At 44.9% G+C, this 13,452-nt stretch overlaps 1 protein-coding gene and 1 long non-coding RNA gene across 3 annotated transcripts in view; both read left to right on the top strand.

The window, feature by feature from the left end:
• Positions 1–13,452, top strand: part of LOC115238244 (protein dachsous) — a 310,168-nt gene that overhangs the window by 108,735 nt on the left and 187,981 nt on the right. The gene's annotated exons all lie outside the window — the stretch shown is intronic.
• LOC115238245 lies at positions 2,663–3,566 on the top strand. 2 transcript variants are annotated; one of them, XR_003884474.1, is made up of 3 exons: positions 2,663–2,918; positions 3,023–3,208; positions 3,426–3,566. It is a non-coding gene; the product is annotated as an uncharacterized LOC115238245 (long non-coding RNA). The 2 variants fall into 2 exon arrangements; XR_003884473.1 differs by having other exon boundaries at positions 2,669–2,853.

Below are 13,452 nucleotides of genomic sequence, written 5' to 3'. Positions count from 1 at the left end.
TAATTATTATAAATAAATATTTATGATATTTTTTTTATTACGTTGTACTATGATTATTGATAAGTGTTAAGTTTCGACCTAAGTATTATAAATTTTTTTTAATTTTCTAGATGTAAACCTTTCTGATATATTATATATATTATATTAGTTTGACAGAGATATTTCAAAATTGTATCTATTGTGTTACGTTTTATTTTATCGGTCGTATAATTGTCGAAAACCTCTGAGTAAATTATACGCGATTGGCGGGTATATGGCATCGTAATTCAAAAGATATATCGTACGTAACGTATTCCATCGTAATAAGAGCCTCGCCACGAATACGCCCGCTAAATGCAGATTACAATCTGCGCTTATACATCGTAGAAATTATACCCGGCGATTATAAACGAGACGTTATTGGATCGCACTTTTCGAAAGCGGGCTTTACGTCCAAGTCCGATAAGAAGCGAGAGCCAATACAGCACCGTCCTCCCCGTGCGTGCTGCATGCGAAAGAGCCGTGCACGCATGTAGGCACACATGCCGCGCGTTCCCTACAGCGGCGAACCTAACGGTAAAAGCCGGGATTCGATTGGTACGCGAGATGCCGACGAGAGTAACGAAGAGGAGAGAAACCGTCGGGCGCGGGAGACCGGTACGAGGGGCGGAAAGGATAATTACCAGGGGAAAGGGGAGGGGGCTCGAGGAATACAGTAAATGGCGGGAAGCGATGCTAGATACCGCGCTTGTGAAGAATGGAAACGATAACGACGATCGAGGACCAATAAACTACTGGTTGCGCACCTCTATCTCGCTAAAGCCGCGGTGTAATTATTCCGGGGCGGAAAAACAAATAATGTATATCGAGGAATCTGCAACGTTACTTTTGCCATGCCGAGCTGAATCCAAGGCCTATTCATCTAATCAGGCCGATAATTCGACGAGAAGGCATCCTGGACGCGCGGCTCGATAACTGGTTTCTAAAAAAATTACATGCTCCTTTCCTGCAGCCGGCGTGTGTGATGGTAGAGAATCTACTATGTAATCGTGTTCTTATAAATAACTGTCATTCGTGTCTAGCATATCAAACTATTATTTTATACAATGTAAAAAAGAATTTCTGCTATATATCTGAAAAATAGTTTAATTTTTCACGCATATTTTAGATAGCTGTTGGATTTTTCTCTTGTTTGATATTTTTATACTTTGCGTTTACGAAACCTATCGACTTTGAATTGTACGCGATCTCACCGAGCTAATTTTTGGCGGTAAGATTTGCGAGAAGACAACGTAATAGTGGAAAAAATTATAAATAATTTTGCCGTATATGCGATTTTAAAATTAGAATGCGACTCGTGAGCATCGAGCGTGGCTAACGACACGCCAAAGAAGCCGAGGGAAGAGAGGCGCTGTTAATATTATACGCTGGCATTCGATGTTCATCTACATAAGCAGATGCGCGGTTTATTACATGGGAGATGAAATGGTAGGACGAGAGGCGCGCGCGTGCATGTACGACGGCTCCGCATCGCGAGGTATGTGGGCTTTTTTCAAGGTGTCGCGTAGTTTTGCCAGAAATCGCTGAAATGTGTATGCGTAAAACCGCGTTTTTCTCTTGAACATTAGTCGGTCGTTAACTCAATCTCTCGGCTTTTCAATACCTTTTTACGTCTTCCGTACTTTATTCTTTCCCATTAGTATGCAATGAAAGTATCACCCCGGTATTGCGAACGACGTGTGACGTGATTTTACTCAAAGTTTGTTCTTCACTCTGTTAAGAGCGACAAAGAGGCGAACGAAAAGTTTGAAATGTAATTGAAATCTGATATAATCTCGAGATTAAATGACTGATAATCGTAGCAAATGGATCTAACTGTTTTATTGACGAGATGGCCGTCAATCAAACTTTCAATCAAACTCTGAGCATCGGGATAATCTTGCGAAATCAAAGGAACCGGCGTTTGCGGCTTCTGTGTTCTATATTCTTAATTTATATGTCTGTACGCTCTCTCTTCTTTTCTCTGACGTAACTCAACATTCCTATGAATTGCTCGAATCACTGCTCCTCCTGCGGCACACGTCGGTTTCTCCGTGAATGCGTCCGCGCAGCCGGCGTAATTATTCGCTGAAATGGCGCTTAACTTGCCGGTAATTTCGCGAGGGCCAATCACTTGCGAAACCACCATGTCGCGCGAGGGACACGTCGACGCGCGCTCACGTAAGCGTCATTATCGTCCTGGCCGCTCAATTTCAACGAGTCGGGGTTCTGTTCCGATGGCCTCGGGTTGCGCGGAAAGCAACGGCCGTTTAATATTCGTGACTTTTTATTTTAGTTCCTGCGCGGGCCCGCGTGCACGCAATCGACTTTGAAACTCTACGCCTTTACGATGGCGCGGTGACTTCAGTCACCCTGGAGCTCCATCAGAACCTTTCGTACCCACACCGATCCAATCCGATCGGTATCTCCAATCAGCAGTAGATACGTCGCCCGGTAATGTACATTCACGTGCATGTCGTCTAACGGTACCCCGCGGGAACAAGAATCCCGCGTGGTAGAAGGACGTCAGTGTGTCGATCATGCTGGGATTCGAGACCGTGCGGAGAAGACTGAGAAAGGAGGATTGAATAACACGAATATAGAGTTTCTTCTTCTCCTTCTTTTTTTTTTTTTTTATCGTTTCAGCGAAGTAACTCACCGTTGTTGGCATTGGTATGTTTCACGAGCAAAGATTTTGGAACGAAGCGAATGACATCATGGATCCTCCTATTGCTTAATTAATGAATTGTGCCGTATGGAAAAAATGAGTTTATGGAAGATTGTGGCATAGCGTGAGATATTAATTCCACGAAAACAAAAGTTCAATTTAGAGAGGTTCTCTATAATACTTTATCTTCATATAATACAATGTCATATTAAATAGAAAATACTGATTTATGGTACTATAATATTAAATATAACATTAATAGAGAATAATATCTTTCACCCTCTCTTTCTCTCTCGAATAATATATCCGTTAATATACATATTAATTTTTTTCCAGCATTTTAAATAATATCATAATTTGGATTGCGTTTGATTATTGCATTTGATATAATATTCTTGTTGCAAGATTGTAATATGGCTACCGCACAGTTGAACAGAGCCAGGACTATAAAGAAGCTTGAAAAACCACGGCCGCTTAAGCTTAATCAGCGCAACCCGACCGTCGATGGGCGGATCACGACTGGTAAATTTTTCGTTACTTATTTTCCTGTCGAGTAAAATTTGAATTCTCCTTAAATGATGGTTTCACCCAGAAACATAGTTATATTTTTATGTAAACTTATTAGGAATACGTGTAGATACATTTTATGTATGTGTGTGTAACAATTTGTTTGTGTAACAATTTTTCTTTCTCGTATCAGGTAAATGATGACCAAACTTTATTTCTTCTCATCTTTCAGTAGAGGATATAGTATCCTTAATCGACAATGTTGCCATGCAACTGACCAATGGCTTCCATGATCGAACGCTGCAAATGAATGTGATTTCTATGTGCAGTCATCTGAAGCTTTATGCCAACCAATTAGAAGCTATTTACAAAGGTAAATGATATGTTATTATATATCGAATTTATTTTGTTTTTTCTTTTTTTCCTTTTTTTTTTTTTTTTTTTGTTTAGCTATGTCTTTTCTCAGCGTAGCTCTTTATAATGAAACAATGCCTATCGGAAGCTTCATTTTCGATAAGCAATTAAGTTCAGTTAATTAGCCAGTATTTTTCTCGCACGTAGAGTTTCTTAATCGAATTGAAATATTTTCAATTAACACTGTGTGTTAATAATTATTTGAATGCTGTAACAAACATTCAAGTGACAACTTGTGAGCGAAGCAGAGTAAATTAATCGGGACTTTCAGGCTATCTAAACTATCGAATTCTCGGCTGTATTATTCACGAGGAGGCTGAAAGATGACAGAATTGGTCTCATATTTTCGCGCAAACTCTCTCGATAAGAATAGCGTTCCGCAACAACCGGTTCGGCGTTGCTGTAACTATGCGCGATATTCTTTCCAGTAACGAGCAAGAAGGGTGGCCCAGAAGGGGGTAGGCGCGCGGCAAGAGCCGGCAAATTAATTTCGTTGTACCGTGAATGTTCGCAGCACGAGCCGTACGCAACCTGGCTAACGAGCTTCCACGAGTTAAAAGTGAGCGCTTCGCGTTGAGGATTAAGATATCGCGCGGATTACTATACGGCGCGGTACGCGCTCGAATGAGAGGGCAAGAGGGAATGGCCGCGCGAGGAAGGGGACGGCGCAGGGGGCGGCGGAGGAAGGTCGGCGAGAGGGGGCAAGGAAATCCGGCGAGGAGATCTTAATGTACACCCCACCGGTGTATTAACATCCCTTAAGAGGGGCCGACTAATTGCGCAAAGCCATATAATCCCCAGATTCCGCGTAACGAAGCCACACCGCGGTGGATTATATCAATTAGAGGCTCGAGCAAGTGCGAGAGAGATGGGGGCGATATACTATATACACGAGATATACCGCACGCGGGAGAGCTAACGTCGAATGAGGGTGGAGGGAAGGAGGGGGAGAATTCGCGCCGGTGGTGTACTCGGAGGCCGTAATGCCGGCGCTTGTACACCTGGTCGTAACGAGTGTTAAGTGTTACGGCTGGCTAAAAGGACGAGATGGTAGAATGAGGAAGGATACACGACAGGAAGCTAATTATAATAATCTGTCGGGGCTATAGGGGCCCCGATGAATGACGGCTCCGTGTTCCTTGTAGTTAAGAGAAAATCCGTGGCCTTTTCTTGCGGCGCGCGGCCAGATAACACACTCACCACGTTCTCTAATCCGTCGACCGTGTATGGCGTGTATTTACCCCGCTGTATATTTGCAGTTATTCCGCTAATATCATCTCCGGTCTTGGTTAATGCGCTATCGCGAAACGGCGGAGCGGCCCGACACGCACGTGTCACCGCGGGGTACGCCGGATGACAAGATGCATCGGGAGGAACACATGTAACCGCACGATCGCGTAGCGGCTCTCGATCTCGAGATACGAATATACAGTTAGCTATTGTAATTCGCGAATAATTTTTTAATCTTTCGCGTAAATGTACCGAAGAATATAATACAAAAAATGTACGATATATATAATACGTCGCGACGCTAGACACGCGTATATCGCAAGGGCAGTCGTGCATTTAATTGTTTTATTTTTATTCGATTCACGCGGGACGAGATCCACGAATACATTCCGGACGTTTCGGTGGGCGAGCAATCTGCAGCGAGCAGCGTGCTTTATCTGCAAAGTACGCGAGGAGTCGCAATTATGCGGAGGGACTCTCTCATTCGTCATCCGCGGTGGTGATCGCTTATCAGCGGTCGTTCGTTTCGGTAGCAATATGTCCTACGTGCGGCGTGCAAGTTGGCGAGCGACCGGTCGGCTACCCAGAATTTCTCGAGGCCGGCCTCGGACGATCGGTGGCTGCATTAACGTCAAACGATCGCGTCGTCGCAAAGAGAAAAACAAAACAATAATAATCTCGACAACGAGGCAATGTCTGTACGAATCGAAGGGGCGGGAGAAGGGATACCGCGCGAAAGGGCAGAAGAGTAACTGGGTGGACTGTCGGGGATCGATGGAAGAAAAAGAACGAGAAAGAAACGCGATCGTGTAACGGCGAGAACGTGTCTTTCTCGGCCCGCGTTCACGTTGCACGATTGAACCAATAATGAGTTAAATGCAATTAGGCCCCGCCAATATGCCCTGTCGGTGGGTATGTACGGGCGTGAGAATGAAATATTGTAATTCATTTGGCGCCCCCAGGCTTGGACAGGATGCATTACCCATTCCGCATTGCGCGATAGCGCCCAAAACCCTTTGCACACCCGGGACCGTAGCGTGGAACGCGCGTATGCAAGAAACATTCACCATGCGTGTATGTGTGTGTGTGTGTGTGTGTGTGTGTGTGTGTGTGTATTCGTGCGTTGCCCTTACGTCTGTATGCGTAAGCGCGAACGGAGGTATGACCTCAGATGGATATCGGTTAATAGCTTTTTTCGGGCGAGGTTTCAGCAAGAGAGACAGAGGGAATGAGAAAAATGAGAGATAGAAAGAGAGAAAGAGAAGCAAAGATACGTGGAGGGTAGAGGAAGAAAGATAGAGTAATATACAAAAGAGACAGAAGGGAGAGATGCTGCAACGGTTCTAGCTCCTTCTCCCTTCGCCTCTTTCCTCTCTGTCTGTCTGTCGTCTCTTTTCTCTCTCTTTTTTTTTTCTCCGTTGTACTGGCAATGCGGCTCTTATACATGCAACCGCTGTTCTGTAGCGGCAGCGACGACTAGCGACGAGAGGAACCAGGAATTGTTTAACATACGATAATGGTCGATTCCGCCTTTTTGTTCGTGTCATCCTGTTACACGTGTGATACAGTGACGTAGTGCTGTTGCGCGTTTGTCCTCCGACGATAAGAGCGCGCACGCGGGCATGCGGCGCGGCGTAGGTGCGTGCATGTGCTCGCTCGCTCGTACGCACCGTGTTCGCCGGCGTGCGTGTATGCGATCGGCCGTGTACGCACGCAACGAGGATGCGCCGGGAAGTTAGGATTAGCTCTCTTTTAAGTTAAAGCCCGCGGGGGCTGCTTACCTCTTTCTCTCCTGCGCCATGCCGCGCCGTAAGATTCCGGGCGAACGTTAAACGTAGAATGAAACAAGAAACATCTGTTGCCTGAGAATACTAAAATTACGCCGGCGCCATAAAAGCTTCCTTACCGCGGATTTAAATATTCGCGCGAGAAACCCGTTGCGGGCAAAGTTTCTCGTAATCTTCTTAACGCTCTATTGTCCACGTTTATTATATTCAGGTATCTATATGTATATCTAAACACGATAATGTACTGAATGTGAAAGTACGTAATTTTATAATGTAATTAATTTACATATGAGTTAAAATATACTAATATTTAAATTGAAACACGCTTTACATCTGTAATCAAAGCGTTTCTGTTTTCGCACAAGATTGAGCGATATTTGCATAGACCCCATGGTGATGTGTTACCAAATTGATTTATCCTAATCTTACACGCTCGATTTCTCACGGATTCGACGCTTTGACGAAATTTCTTTGTGCGGCCGTTCCTTTTTAAGGGCTGAACAAAGGAACGATTCCTCGGCACGTTTGTCACAGTCGGTTTCTCTTCTAGGCGAGCCTGCCTCTAGCTGGCGTGGAGGTGAGGTAATTAGACGGTTCACCGGCCCGGCTTCCAAAACGAGCTCTGTCCGGTGCGTTTACTAATGAAAGGGAGTGACTAACGACAGATTATTAATATTGCTCGGCGATCTCGATCTCCCATCTAGCACGATATTAAGCATCTCACGCATGAGGCCGGTTTCCTACCTCGTAGTCTGTGATATCCGCAGCGCGCGGTACACGATGGCTAATTAGAAGGGTCAGAGGCAAAGAAAACCCTTCGGTAAGATAGACCGTATCGCCGAAGAGGAAACATTACGTCAACCATTCGCTCATTAGTTGACGTTCGTTGTATCACGCCATCGATATAATCAGCGATTACTTTTCTCGTGGTTAGGAAAGATAATTTTCTGATTTTTAATGGTTGACTAAAATTGACTCAATATCTAAATAGCTAAAGCAATAATTAAATTACTTAATCCAGTTTTTATTAACAATAGCGGTGTTTGACGCGCATCATGCGCGCCTTATGAAGCTGGGTGAAGTTTATTATATTAAAATCTTCATCACGTGTGGCAATATTAAAGCACGCGTGTTGAACATGTTGGTGATTAACGATGTCGAACGCTTCCACGAAAGTGGCAAGATAATTGGGCAACGATGACATTAAGGGACTTAGTGCTAAACCTCTCGTTATAATTACTGACTTTCTCGCTCGCTTAACAACAAGAGAAAAGAAGAATAGACACTTGAGTTGCCTGTCTTGCGGAATTAATTAGTCGTCTTCTCTCCATGAGAACGGTGAGGATGGTAAGGACGAGGAGGAGGACTCTTCGTAGAGCAGACTCGCATCGCGCGAGCATCGGCTCATTAATCTCCTGCAGTAATTGCGACCATATTCTGAGGGAGCGTGGTTAAGATTCTCTTCTCGGCTACCTCTTCTCCTTCTCTTCCTCCTTCTCACGCAGTTCCTTTTTCCTCTTGATTCTTCTTCACTTCTTCTTCATCTTCTTCCACGTCATCTGCAGCAAGGGATAAAAAAAAAGGAAGAGGGGCGAGCGCAGCGAGAAAGAACCTCGATACCTGTCCATCAGCGCCGATCGATTGCCAATAATAGCGCTCGCCCGGGTCCCGATCGCCGATCTTCGGCAAGTTTTTAACGTTTCGGGGTGCTCATTAATTTCCCGCGATGCTTCGCGCTTCGGACGGCAATGGACATCGCTTCTGCGCGCGAAATTGCGACACGACACATTTCTCGCTGCACTTCTTCCGCTTTTTCTTCTTCCTCAGTATCATTGTACTCCGTACTCCGTCGGTATCATCCAGAATTTCTTAATTATGCATTCTTCCTACTACATTTCTTAGGTGACGGTAAATTAATTATGAACTTGCATATTATTTGAATGACCGTAGTTGCTGCTGCCGTTGCCGCCGGGCCTCTTCCGCTCGCATTTCTTTCTTTCTTCCTTTCGCTTCTTTCTCGTTCCCTAACCGCCTTGTTCCGATCTTCTGCTTGCGCGGATGCCGCGGTCATCATTAATTATCGGCCGATGTAATGACCCGGACGACCGAACCCATGAGCAGCCGCCATAGCGACTCGATTCGGCGTTCTCGGAGAGGTGTTTCCTTTTAACGATCGTAGCTGTACTTTAGGGACCTGCCTGCGAAACTCGTGCTCGATAATTTCGTTGGATGTATTAAGGGATACGTGGAACGCGCGCATAAACATAAGTACAAGTTATATACGAGGTAATTTCTGGCCCGAACAGTTTTTTGAAATCATAAAGAGCCAAGAGAGCGTACTACTTTGCTCCGCGGTTTCAGAATTTTCTGATGCAAAATCGGTTCAACTATCTTTCTTGTTTCTTGTATATCACCGGTAGTTTACGTTTAAGGTTTATAAAAAGAAATATAACGTGATCTTTCGCCGAAAGAAATATTACGTTTTTAAGCTTTTGCTTTAAAGTATCAAATTATACTGCGTCCAGTTTGAATCATTTGTTGTACTGTTCAGAGAAAATGGCGTGCATATGATCACACCCAGACTATTATTATTAAATTAATCGATGCGATGCGCCGTTAAAATGGGCCCTTCGCGATCAGTGGCGAAACGCGAGACAGACGCGTCCCATCGGATTATGAGATGACGTTGCGCCCCGGTGGGATATCGGGTCCCAAATCGATCGCACACTCTCGAGGGCCCCGCATCCGTAGAGATCGCTCCCGCTACCGATTCACGAGAGATCACGATCGAGGTAGCCGCGCGGCGGCGGCGGCGGCGGCGGCGGTGTACGAGAGAACGATCCGACAGCACCCTCCCTGTCGAGAGTTGCCCCAGGGGCCCCGTGTGCTGCAACGAGAGTGAGTAGAGGCCCACATCGCGCGCGGCGTGAGGCGTTCCGCACACAACTCAGAGGTTGTTGACATAAACGGTCCCGGACGTACAACGTTTTAATACAAAGTTCTTTACGATCCCCGGGCTCCCCGATCCTGGCCCGACGTGGCGGTGCGCGCGTGCGCTCGCTCGAGCCCCCGCGAGTAAACGGGGCCGGACGGATGGACGGAAAGCGGACAGGGCGGTTTGCCGGTTACGCGGTGGGGCCCGCTCTCAAGATTAGGCCCCGTGGTGCGTATACGCGTCCGCATAAATCCCGGCCCTCCCATAAATTGCGATACGGTAGCATTAAAGTGAAAATAATGTATGAAATTTGCCTTTTGATCATTTTGTCGGCCGGGGGCACGCGGCTTCCGCTCTCTCGTTCCCGCGCCCTCGGGCCTCTCTTCCCTTCTATCTGCTCGTCGTCGTTATACCTCTCGATCAGACCCGTGCTTGTTCACCGGTATCCAAATATCCGCGTGAAATGAACCGAGATAGATATTACGATGTAGACAATTTTTCTGTAAACTTACATTTCAATTTAATTCAATTTAATCTGTTTTTATATATTTTTTCGGGTTTTATTATAAGTGCCATTGATTTTTTCAACGAGCAATTAGTTAATTAAAATATCGATTACGACATACAATAGTAAAACCAACGTACTTTTTCGATTACTTTTTACGATTCTAAAATATGAAGTTGTAAATATTGTGATCCGGCATAATGTTGCTGTCGCGCGTAACACGCGCCGTCATCAGGGGGACGTATCTGGCGATACGTCGTTGAAGGATGCCCTAATCTCGCATCGGGCCCGCTGGGCGCAACGTTCGCGGCCGCCGCACATCCAAGGGCCTCATACTCCTTCCGCGAGTCCCTCCTCGAGCTCGTGTTCATGAATTGCATGCTCTCGCTAAGGGAACGCGGTCTTCCTAGTAGCCGCTACTTATTTAGCCCTAATTTCTGTCCCGGGGCACCCGCTGAGGTATATCGTACCGCGTCGACGTGCGTGCCCCGCGATTACGATGGATGAAGGTCAAACGGGAGCACGCGATAATAAGAATTCCGAGGCCTTTAATCCAATATGCTACCGTGATTTATCGTTACATTGTTAACGCCGATATTGAATTTGTAACGTGTTATACGTAAGTAAACGTTAATTCTCAATTATTGTTCCAACTCCTTGATAGGAAAATCATGCTGGAAATTTAAACTTAATTGCATACGGGATCATTTCGTGTATAACGCATCGCGCGCACGCATCACGGATGTCATTATTATCAGCATTATCGCGGCAACCGTTACTACAAATCTCGAGTCTGTAACTGTACCTGCGGAAAGATAACGAAGCGACTGACTTCCTGGATATCTTTATTACAGCTTCGCGTAAAAAGACAAAAATACCGCCGTAAAGAAATCCATCTCCGGGTATGTACTGAACTCGCCTGGTAGCCGGAAAAAAACAAGACGCGTGAGAGACGTTTCCTCAGAAACTGGCTATCATGGTTCGCTCCACACGACGAGCATAACACGCAGCCCCTCGACAATCATCCAAACAGGAATTCGCGAATTCGCAGGTCATATTTCTTTCCCGTTATTTTTATGGACATATAAAATAATAATATAATGTAATCGCGTTTTGTCATTACAAGTTAAAGTGGTGTCAGTATTCATCGATGATTTCGATACATTTTCTTTTTTTTTTTTAAGTAATCTCATTATTTCCAATTTAATTTTTTTTTTTTTATCGAAACATTTCTTGGCCGAAGCCTCATCAGAGGCGTTTTATTTTTTATATGTCGGTATGCTATCAATATGCGGAGAAGGTTTTGGACTGTAAATCGACTCGTTTGCGGTGTTCAACTCATTTTTTAATTAATGCCGTCGTTTACATTCTCAATGTTTCATTATTGCGAACGAAATGGTCGCATCAACCGCCGTTGGAATGCTAACCGATGGATAAAACGGTCAAAGTAAAAGATCTGCGAAGCTTAGAAAGCGAGGAAGAAAAACACTTATCCGAACGGACTGCAAATCTGCGAGTTCATATGCGAGACCAAGATCCGATATTTATAAAAATGATCACACACCAGGATGATATCGTGAAATGTGCGGAACACGAAAAGTTTTTTTTTACAATGACAATTGGGCACATTTGCTTCATTATATTAACGATTCCATTATCTCGATCAATTAAAAATAATAAGTATAGCCTGAGATCTATTTCTAATTATAAATCAGGCATGTTACAATAATATGTTTATTATGAATATCAATTTTTGCAATAATTAACTATGCGATAAAATAACCATCTTAAAAAAATTAATAAGGAATTATTTCAAGTGTATATGAAATCTATTGTATTTATGAAATTTATTAGTAAATATGCATTCCAGTTTCGATTTTAATATCTCATATTTTTTTGTAGCATTATAATATGTTTGCATTATTTCGATGCACATGCTAGAGAATGCATGCGAGTAGCTCAACAGTCTCTGCATCCTTCCGTCCGGCATGGCATCTCGCGACATTTATCTCGCACGTCGTTTCGGAATTATGCAAAATGCATCGAAATCTGAGCGTACTCGGCGAGTAGTACGATCACGCGCATCCGCGCACTCTGAGCGTGCGAGTGGTATGGCCGTAACTCATTGTAAGTTTGTGCCGGCCGTGCCCTGCGCTTAACTCATGTGCATGTCACTAGCCCGCTGATGTACAACGACTACGTGTCGGCTTTGCTTAGGACGCGATTACGCGCTAATGCGTTTCTCGGCGTTGCGTGTGTGTGTACGCTGGCCGTTATCCTCACTGCCGCTATGCCACTTGCAAGCCTGCGGCGACGAGCACAATAATTGACATGTCGAAATTAACGAGATTCTTATCAAAATTCTTGCATGTATGCGAGTAGAGAGACTGTGCGTAGAGATTATTATTCGAATAAAGTCGTATGCCACGAGAAAGATTAAAGAGAAATTTTTTTTCTAAAATTTCTAAATTTTTTTATAAAATAAAATTTGCAACTTTTTTCTGAATCATCTTTTCACGATTATTTTAAAGAATGTATCAATTATAATAACATAATAATTTTGTTATTGATATAAAATTTATTTCGACCTGACGAGGGAACGCCAGAGACGTGGAGCTTAAATAAAATTAATCTAAAACTGCTGTATAAAAATCGCGAGCATAAATCGCGAAATCACGCGCGTACATGATTCCACATGTAACAATAAACTTACCGCTTGTAAATTACGCGCGCTCTCTTCAGATTCGCGTACTCGCGAGCATTTCGCTATCTCTCTGCAGAGATAAAGAGAGAAACAGAGAGAGAGAGAGAGAAAGAAAGCATCCTCCTCGAGGAAGAAAGAGGTAGAGAGGACAACGCGGTGCGGGCTCACGAATCGCCGTAGTTCGCTGTCAGATCGTTAGGGTCCTGCTCGCGTACGGCTGCATAATTAATAGAAAAGTACAAGCGACAGCAGCATGCGGCGACGGCGGCAATGCAATCCGTGAACAAAAGTACCCGCGCGAGATGACGGTGGCAGATAATTGTGGCAGGGTACACGGTCGCCTAGGTCGCTCGGAAATTCGAGGGAGAAGGAAGCGAGAGGGAATAGGGATAGTGAGAAAAGGGAGGACGACGCGGAGGTGGCCGCGGAGGTGGCCGTGGAGGAAGAGGGATTGTGAGTGAGGCACGACGCGGAGACGGCGAATCGCGTATGTTCCATACTGTCCACGGCTGTATACGGCTGCGAGTGCGTGACAAATAAATGCCTGCCCGCAGCGAAGCGAACGGGAATTTGCATTCGTACGCATAATGCGGTCGAGGAGCCGCACTGCCAGTCTCCTCCCGAGGGATTTTCTCCTTCTTTCCTCACTTCATCTCCCTCTCCCGTTCGTCCTGTCTTGTTGCG

The sequence above is a fragment of the Formica exsecta genome, unplaced genomic scaffold (assembly GCF_003651465.1).
Source record: "Formica exsecta isolate Colony F162 unplaced genomic scaffold, ASM365146v1 scaffold33, whole genome shotgun sequence".
Taxonomy (NCBI): Eukaryota; Metazoa; Arthropoda; class Insecta; order Hymenoptera; family Formicidae; genus Formica; species Formica exsecta.
This window is presented reverse-complemented; position numbering and strand designations above follow the sequence as displayed.